Source organism: Sardina pilchardus, chromosome 11 (assembly GCF_963854185.1).
Source record: "Sardina pilchardus chromosome 11, fSarPil1.1, whole genome shotgun sequence".
NCBI classification, from domain to species: domain Eukaryota; kingdom Metazoa; phylum Chordata; class Actinopteri; order Clupeiformes; family Clupeidae; genus Sardina; species Sardina pilchardus.
Genome location: NC_085004.1, coordinates 17,876,223 through 17,884,844, shown reverse-complemented (window position 1 = coordinate 17,884,844; position 8,622 = coordinate 17,876,223). Strand labels below are relative to the sequence as shown.

Below are 8,622 nucleotides of genomic sequence, written 5' to 3'. Positions count from 1 at the left end.
ATTAAATGAGCAATACAGTACTGTAATGTAGTTTACAGTAGTGTACAGTAATTATAAGACAATACAGTACTTTACTGTTATTATTTTATTTTCAAATTTGACCTATTCCTCAGTTGCATTTAATATTTATTTCATTAATTAATTTATTATATTATTTTTTTTTAATTTAGACTTAAGCATGTAAGTGATTACAACATGCATGAATCAAGAAACACATCACAATCTTACATAAAATATATTTATTAATTCTTCAGCAACTCATATTATTGCAACTCATATTATTGCATTTAACATGTAATTAAAAAAACATCACTGCTGTCACAAGAGGTAGAGAACACCATCCCTCTATGGCTCTGGCTGCCACACACACACACACACAAACACACACACACACACTTCTCACAAAGTTGGGAGCTTGGAATTGTCCAAAATCTCTTGGTTAATGCTAAAGCATTCAAAGTTCCTTTCACTGGAACTAAGGGACCAAGCCCAGCTCGGGGATGGCCCCTTCCTGTTCCAACATGACAGTGCACCAGTGCACAAAGCAAGGTCCATAAAGGCATGGATAACAGAGTTTGGTCTGGATGAACTTGACTGGCCTGCACAGGGTCCTGACCTCAACTCAATAGAACACCTTTGGGATGAATTAGAGCGGATCCTGAGAGCCAGTCGCCTCGTCCAACATCAGTGTGTGACCTCCAAAATGCGCTTCTGAAAGAATGGTCAAAAAATCCCATGAACATACTTAAATCTTGTGATAAGTCTTCCCAAAACAGTTGAAGCTGTTATTGCTGCAAAGAGTGAACCAATGTCATCATAAACCCTATGGATTAAGGATGGGATGTGACTGAAGTTCATATGTGAGTCAAGACAGGTGTATTTCAAAGGAATTAAATGGATTTAACTGTACATACAAATCAAGAAGAAAAATATACATACCAAGCATAATGATTCTGGGTGTGTCTGGAAGACTCTCTTCCCCCTCGATGTCTGCCAGTGACCTATATAAAACAAACAAACAAACAAAAAACACTTTCAGTGGTGTACATTACACAATATTTTTCAGTGAAAACTTTGGTAACACTCCATTTGAAAGTGTCAACATAAGTGTGATATGAGCCTGTCATCAGGACATAACAAGTATCATGAACATTTATGGCTACTGTCATTAAGTGCCATTCAATTTTTGTAATGTATGCACCTCAAACAGTGTCAACTTTACATTACAAAAAAAAACACCCATTGACAACAGTCATTCATTTTGATGATGAATATCATGTAATGTCTATGACGGGCTCATGTCAATCTTATGTAGACACCTTCAAATAAAACATTACCAAGCATGTTACTCAGCAGAGCAGTACAATTCATCAGTAATATGAGTTTGTAATGAAATACTATTACTTAACCAAAATGAAAAGATGTGTGATAAGCAGAATGCTTGATAAGATGATAGATGTGTTTGTAACAACAATACTTACATCAGCCAGAATGAACAGAGAATCCGTCGAAGGATGTTAACAGTAGTTTAGGATGGACATACTTGTATGCCTGTGCTCCTCGGATCAGTTGTCCGCTCCGCTCACTGTAAAAAAAAAAAAAAAGACAAAACCATACTATTAGCAACTCTTGAAGACTTTCCTTAATTATTTCCAGCTAGCAAATAAATGTTGGGCTACTTCAAACAAAATCACATGTATCGCTATGATATAAAAACGGCGAATTATGCCTGACAACTAAGCTACAGGGTCAAACATGAACAGATTTGACGTGCTAAAATAATGTTAGCCTGAATCGTCATTCCCTATGGGGGACGAGAGTATCGTCGTTTTCAATCGTTATTCTAGACCACGTAATTACTGTATTCTAAGTGTAAATAACACCAGATACCGATATTTTTATACCTCTAAAATTTAATTCATACACACACACACACACACACACTGGTAATCTGTCTAGCCAAGCAGACTTTTGGGGAGGCTAGCTGCTAGTCTAACCGAGTAGCAGATGAATCGTCGTTCCCTATGACGAGCGTATTGTCGTGCTGTGACTTCTTGAATGAGCAATGCGCCGCTCGACTGACGTGGGTTAAATGACTTCACACGACAAAGAATCCTCCTTTTGTGGAATTTACTGAACGTCGGCAGGTGAGTACAATAATACATAAGTACACATCACAGTGGCCGTGACTAAACTAGGCTAAGGTCTCTAGCTCGGGCACAGAACAAGTAGTTGTCCATGCAGTGAGCTGTGAGCCTATCAACCTAGAAACTGAAACTAACATGGTCCTCTCACTACGCTCACTATACGTGATCATGTCACGCTCATGGCCAATCAGCGTAAGCATCACACAACATAAACATTAAAGGGGAAGGGATAATATATGTGAACAGCCTTACACTACTCCCCTCCAGGAGTACTGAGTCCCTTCAGTACAAGTGACTCCAAAACACATCTAACACAATCAAATGCAGTAGAACACATTTCTTTGCTCTATCACAATTAAGCTCACATATTCTCTTAAACATTTAACTTGGACTTCAATGAACTAGAGAAATCTGAAAATTAACTAAACAGTCTCTCTTCTGAACTACTAGTTCTTGAATCGTTCTGGCTTATGGACAGTACGCCCTCTCGAAGTCTTCATAATCTTCTCTTGTGTAGATTGGGCTCCTGGTCCTCTATCCTCCCGACGCCTTGAAGCTTTAAGATGTGATGCTTTGTCCTCCTCATGCGGCTCCTCAGCAGTACTTCCCTCAGCTGGCTCATCACTACTGCTTGGTAGTGGCAGCTGTGGTACCAACGGGAGATCCTCTTCAGGCAGTGGTGTTGCCAGGTCCTGATGCTGCTGTAGCACTTGGTTTCTCCGGCGTCCAATCCAAGCAGGAACCACATCGCTGTCATATGGTTTTAGCCGGTCATGGTGAAGTATCTTGCTGCGCTTAAAGCCTTGGACTTCATAGATGACATGACCACGACGGGCAGAAACAATGAAAGGGCCGTTCCATGGTGACTTGAGCTTGGGGCTTAGTCCCTTCTTCTTAGTGTCATCCTTCACATACACCAGATCTCCAACACTGTATGAATGCTCTTGTGCTCGCACATCATATATCTTCTTCTGGCGCTCTTGTGCGGTGTGGAGATGTTTTCTTGCTATGCTTTGAGCCTCCTCAAGTCCTTCTCTTAGATTGCAAAGGAACTCCACCACACCCATTCTATCTGACTTGAGTTCTGCAGCCCCAGATTGAACGTCATGTGGTTGGTGAATTTCCCTGCCAAACATGAGCTGGTTAGGTGTAAACCCTGTGACTGCATGCCGGGAACTGCGATAGGCTGAGGTAAGTAATGGCAAGTGCTCGTCCCAGTTCTTCTGATTTTGATCCACATAGCACCGGATCATTTGGAGCAAGGTCCTATTGAACCGTTCCACCTGTCCATTAGAGGCGGGGTGATATGGAGTAGTCCTAGTTTTTGTGATCTGCAGAAGCTTGCATACATTCTGAAAGAGTAAACTTTCAAAATTGCGGCCCTGGTCTGTATGCAACTCAAGGGGGGCACCAAATCGAGCAATGAAGTCATACACAAGCTTCTTGGCTGTTATTTCCGCTCCTTGGTCAGGAACAGCAAAAGCTTCCACCCATCTAGTGAACTGGTCAATTATGACCAGAATGTACTTGTTGCCTGAGCTGGATACCGGGAACGGTCCAAGGATGTCCAGGTGGAGACGGTCCAAAGGAGCACCAGCTTGATAGCTTTGCAGCTTGGCCCTTTTTGTTGGTCCTGCAGCTTTAGATGCATTGCAGTGCTGACATTTCTTCACAAACAAATGGACGTCTGTGCCCATTCCATACCAATGGTAGCTTTGGCGCAGGCGCTCTAAAGTTTTTGCCTCCCCAAGGTGACCTGAGTTGGGAGGGTTGTGGCTAGCCTGCAGGATTTCTTGTTGCATGGAAACTGGCACTAGCAACAGCAATGTTGGATGTTGCCCCCCGACTCTCTCCCAGGAATAGTATAGAACTCCTTGTCTCAACACCACCTGAGGCCAACAGAGCCAGAATTTCCTCACTGCAGGGCTCTCAAGCATCACCTGATCCTTAGTTGGAAGTGTCCCAGATTCTTTCCACAGGTGGAGGATGGAGAGGACAGAATCAACTTTCTGGAGTTGGGCAAGCTCATCAGAGCTGGTGGACTCTATCCAATTAATGACTGGAGTCTCCAACTGGGTTGTTGATAGTTGGCCTGATTCCATCGACTGTGCACCACTGGGTTCACTGGCTGGTTCAATGGACCTCAACGCCAATGGCAAAATGTCATCAACATCTTCCTCAAAACGTGTCCACTGTTCGTGAAGCCTTTGGCAGTACTTGCAACCTTGACATGGGAGGTCAGACAGGTATTTCCCTGCTTGATAGCAGTCACACTTGTCTGCATATTCCATGCTTCGTCTTGACAGGGCGTCAGCATTTGAGTGCTTGTGGCCTGCACGATGTTCTATGAGGAAGTCATACTGGCTCAACTCCTCCAACCACCGAGCCAGCTGGCCTTCGGGATATTTGAACCTGAAGAGCCAGGTGAGACTGCCATGATCTGTTCGCAGCAAAAACTTCCGTCCCAGTAGGTAGTGGCGGAACTGGCGGGTGAAGCGCACAATGGCAAGTAACTCACGCCTTGTGACACAATACCTCTGTTGAGCTGGTGTAAGATGACTGCTGGCATATGTCAGTACTCGCTCCTCCCCCCACTGGACTTGTGACAAGACTGCGCCAATACTATGATTTGATGCATCAGTGTCGAGAATGTATTTGCCCTCTGCAATCGGGTATCCCAACACTGGTGTAGTTGTTAGCTTTTCTTTTAGCTGTGCAAAGGCCTCCTGATGTTCTTCTGTCCACTGAAACGTGACCCCCTTCTTTAGAAGATTGTGGAGAGGACTTGCAAGCTCTGCAAAAGCTGGGACGAACTTGCGGTAATAGTTACATAGTCCGAGAAAGGCTTGAAGCTCTTTAACGTTGCTGGGAGGTCCCCAGAGCTGTACATCCCTGACCAAAGCTGGGTTTGGCTGAATACCTTCTCCACTCACAATGTGGCCTAGGAAGAGAACCTCCTCTTGGAGCAGGTGACATTTTGATGGCTTCAACTTCAGACCATAGTTGTGGAGGCAATCGAAGACTTGTGAGAGACGATCCAGGCTCTCATCTGCGTCTCTACCTAGGACAATAACATCGTCCAGATAAATGAGCAACGTCTCCCATTGGAGTCCCCTGAGGACAAGTTCCATAGCCCTTTGAAAAGTGCTGGGGGCGTTGCACAGGCCAAAAGGCATACGGGTGTACTCGTAGAGGCCCCATCTGGTGATGAACGCCGTCTTCTCACGGTCTTTGTCATCCACTGCTATCTGCCAATATCCAGATTGCAAGTCGAGTGTCGAGAACATAGTAGCTCCCCCGAGAACATCAAGACATTCCTCTATTTTTGGTAAAGGATATGCATCTTTAACTGTTAGGCTGTTTAGGCTACGGTAATCTACACACCATCGTACTCCTCCATCCTTCTTGCGTACTAAAACCACTGGAGAGGCCCACTCTGATGATGATGGCGTGATGACACCTGCTCTCAGCATGTCTTGAAGATGGGCTTCTTCCTCACCTTGGAATCCAAGAGGTGTTCTTCTCACTGGCTGACGCACAGGTCTGGCTGACCCAGTGTTAATCGTGTGTGTTACAGCAGAGAGGTAACCCAGATCAGAATCAGTTCTGGCAAAAAGGGACTGGTAAGTTATTAGCAGCTGAAGAAAACGCTGTTGCTGTTCCTCAGTGAGTGTTTCGCTTGTGGCAGCAACCAGGTCATGGAGATGCTGAGGTAGATCAGAAAGAGTTGCTACTCTTCCAACCACCAATGGTCGCGCACTCACTGACTCGCTCTCTAATTCGGGTGCTGCACCTTGCTGGCGTGGACTTATTGGTTCGTCAGGATAAGCTTCAACTAAAAGACCAAGGCATGCTCCTTTCGACAATGCTGCTTTACTGGTGGAAAAGTTGCATAGTCTGACTGGCACCTGCTTCTCCATGGTGGTAGCAACACTTCCAGAAGCTACAGCTTCAGTGATGTTCAATGGCTCGAGCACAGCTGGGACACCTGGTCTTGGATTTTCTACCTCCCCCCACACGACACATTCCGATGTGGGTGGTATAGTGGTAGTCTCTCTCAGGGTCACATTGGCAACACAATAGTCAGATCCATCCCCTCTCACTATTTTGGATGGTACAAGTTCATTTCCAATGAAAACTTTGCCACGGGTGTGGATGACGACATCATGGGCCTTCATCAAATCTAATCCTAAGAGAACAGAGTCACGGATGGGGGCTATATGCACATCCCAGTCAATGGTCTTAGATGCTATTTTGAAAGTGACGGTCAGCCCACGCTTTGCCGTCATGCCATCTCCAACACCTGCATTCAGTAGGTAAGTCTTGTGCAGGTTTGTCGGCTCACATCCCGAAAAACTCTGATACAGCTCCTCAGAGATCACTGTTGTTTGGGCTCCAGTGTCTACCACAGCTTGAGTTGGAACACCATTTGCAGTTACAGGAATCTGCAGACTCTCGCCTTGGTTTTTGGTGCAGCTAATTTGTAACTCCTGTGGCTGGTGACTTGAATTTATGGTGCCTTCGGGTGGTGTCTGATGGCCTGTGTTCTTTTCACCAAGGTTTCGGGTTGCTGTTGGACTTGATGACCTCCTGCAGTCTCTCCTGAAATGCCCTTGTTCTCCACAACTGAAACATGTACCAGGTGCGCCACGGTTTGGGCTTGACGACAGGGAGCGTGTTTGACCTGGGTGCACTTGTTGGGGACTTTGCCTCCTCTCTTGGGGTCGTGCTCTTGTTGGCTGGTTTTCTGCATGATTAGACTTGAGATGATCCATCTGCAATTTCAAGTTCCCCACTGTACTAACAAGGGCCTTGATTTGGTCAGTCAGTACAGAAAACTGATCAATAGTGACATACTGAGGAGCCTGCACCCTACGAGAAGTAGCAGTAAAGTCATCGCAGATGTCTCCCTCATCAGCCCAAGATATGCGTCTCGCTCTGCTCTTTATTTCAGTTTCACGTCCCACAGTGGCCTTGAAATTATGTTCATGAGCCTCTACACACTTCTGAGCATCTGCAAGGGAACATGGGTCACGGTTCATAACTTCATAGGCCACCTTTTGATTTCTCAAACCCTTCAGGAAGGCATCAGTTGCCAGCTGGTCTTGTAGCTGAAGATCGACTCCTGGATATGCAAAAGTGATAAGACGTCGTACCTCTTCTGCAAATTCAGCTGTCGTCTCCTGGCCTTGGCGAAGTTCTCCTAGCTTTCGTCGTACGGTAGTAGGGGGGTCTTTTTGCCCAAAGCGCTGAGTGAGCTGCTCTACTAAAAGGACATAGTCCTCTCTTGTGCGCTCGGGCAATGAACAGACATATCGAATAGCTGCTCCTCTTAAACATTCAAGCAGTCTGTCCACTCTCTCAGGAGCACTCCATCCATACTTCCTGGCCAGGCGTTCAAACGGTAACAAAAAAGCATCCCAGTCTTCTTTACCGTCGTATGTGGCGAGCTTAGGCCTACGTACTTCCTGCACAGACAGCTGATTATTATGAAGCCTCTGCCCATCTTGGCTGGGGAATAGACGTTGGGTTCCACGTTCAGAATCTCTGCTATCTCTCTGTCTAATGTCCAGTTCAGGATTAATGTGGCGAGCACGCTGGCTGATAACATCCAGCTCAGCTGCAAAGGGCCCACTGACTTGTTCTCTAGGCCTTACAGATGTGTCCAATGTAGCTGGCATAACATTAAGCTCAAATGCATGCCTGTCCCCCGTGGAGCGTTGTCCTATCTCTTCCCCACCACCAGCAGGAGCAGCTAAATGTGGCGTGAGGGTTTGCACTGCTGCTTTTTCACTGATGTGCGTAAGGACGGGGGCAAGCATCATTTGCAGTTGTTTTGCCTGTTGACTTTGGCTATCCAATAAAGCTTGAAGCCATTTTGGAGCCTTTTCAGACTCGTCTAAGGCCGCTGTAGCTCCTTGTAATTCGTCAGTCATTTTTTAGTTTATTAGTATTTTCTTCTTTCTTCGAGAAGGTGAATTTTTTTATTATTATTATTTAAACAGCCATTGTCAGCTGGAAAAAAAAATCCCTTATAAGCTCCTCTAAGACTTCAGCAAAATTTGAGTTCAAAAAGCCGTTTCTTTTTCATAAAGTCTCTTCAACTTGTGGGCCTATAGTGAAACTCAAAACATTGCCAGCAAAAAAAAAAATATTCTTTTAGCTTTTCTTGGGCTTTTATTTTGACAGGTGAACGATTGCCACTGCTAGTTCACTAGTTAGCCGATTAGCATCAATCACGAACATTTAAACACTTCTCCGTCTTGGAATGTTACTGCTAGCAACGTTCAGCTGATTAGCTAGCACATATCTCTTGGGTGCTTACTTCATCCGTTGGATTTACTCACGGTTTGGAAAGTTTTATCTCGCTTCTGACACCAGTTGTCGTGCTGTGACTTCTTGAATGAGCAATGCGCCGCTCGACTGACGTGGGTTAAATGACTTCACACGACAAAGAATCCTCCTTTTGTGGAAT

At 45.2% G+C, this 8,622-nt stretch overlaps 1 long non-coding RNA gene across 1 annotated transcript; it reads right to left on the bottom strand.

Moving 5' to 3' along the window:
* Positions 1-322: 322 nt before the first annotated feature.
* On the bottom strand, positions 323-1,603 carry LOC134096121 (uncharacterized). Its single transcript, XR_009940704.1, has 3 exons — positions 1,482-1,603; positions 940-1,001; positions 323-711 (listed from the first exon to the last, which is right to left on the bottom strand). It is a non-coding gene; the product is annotated as an uncharacterized LOC134096121 (long non-coding RNA).
* Positions 1,604-8,622: the final 7,019 nt, after the last annotated feature.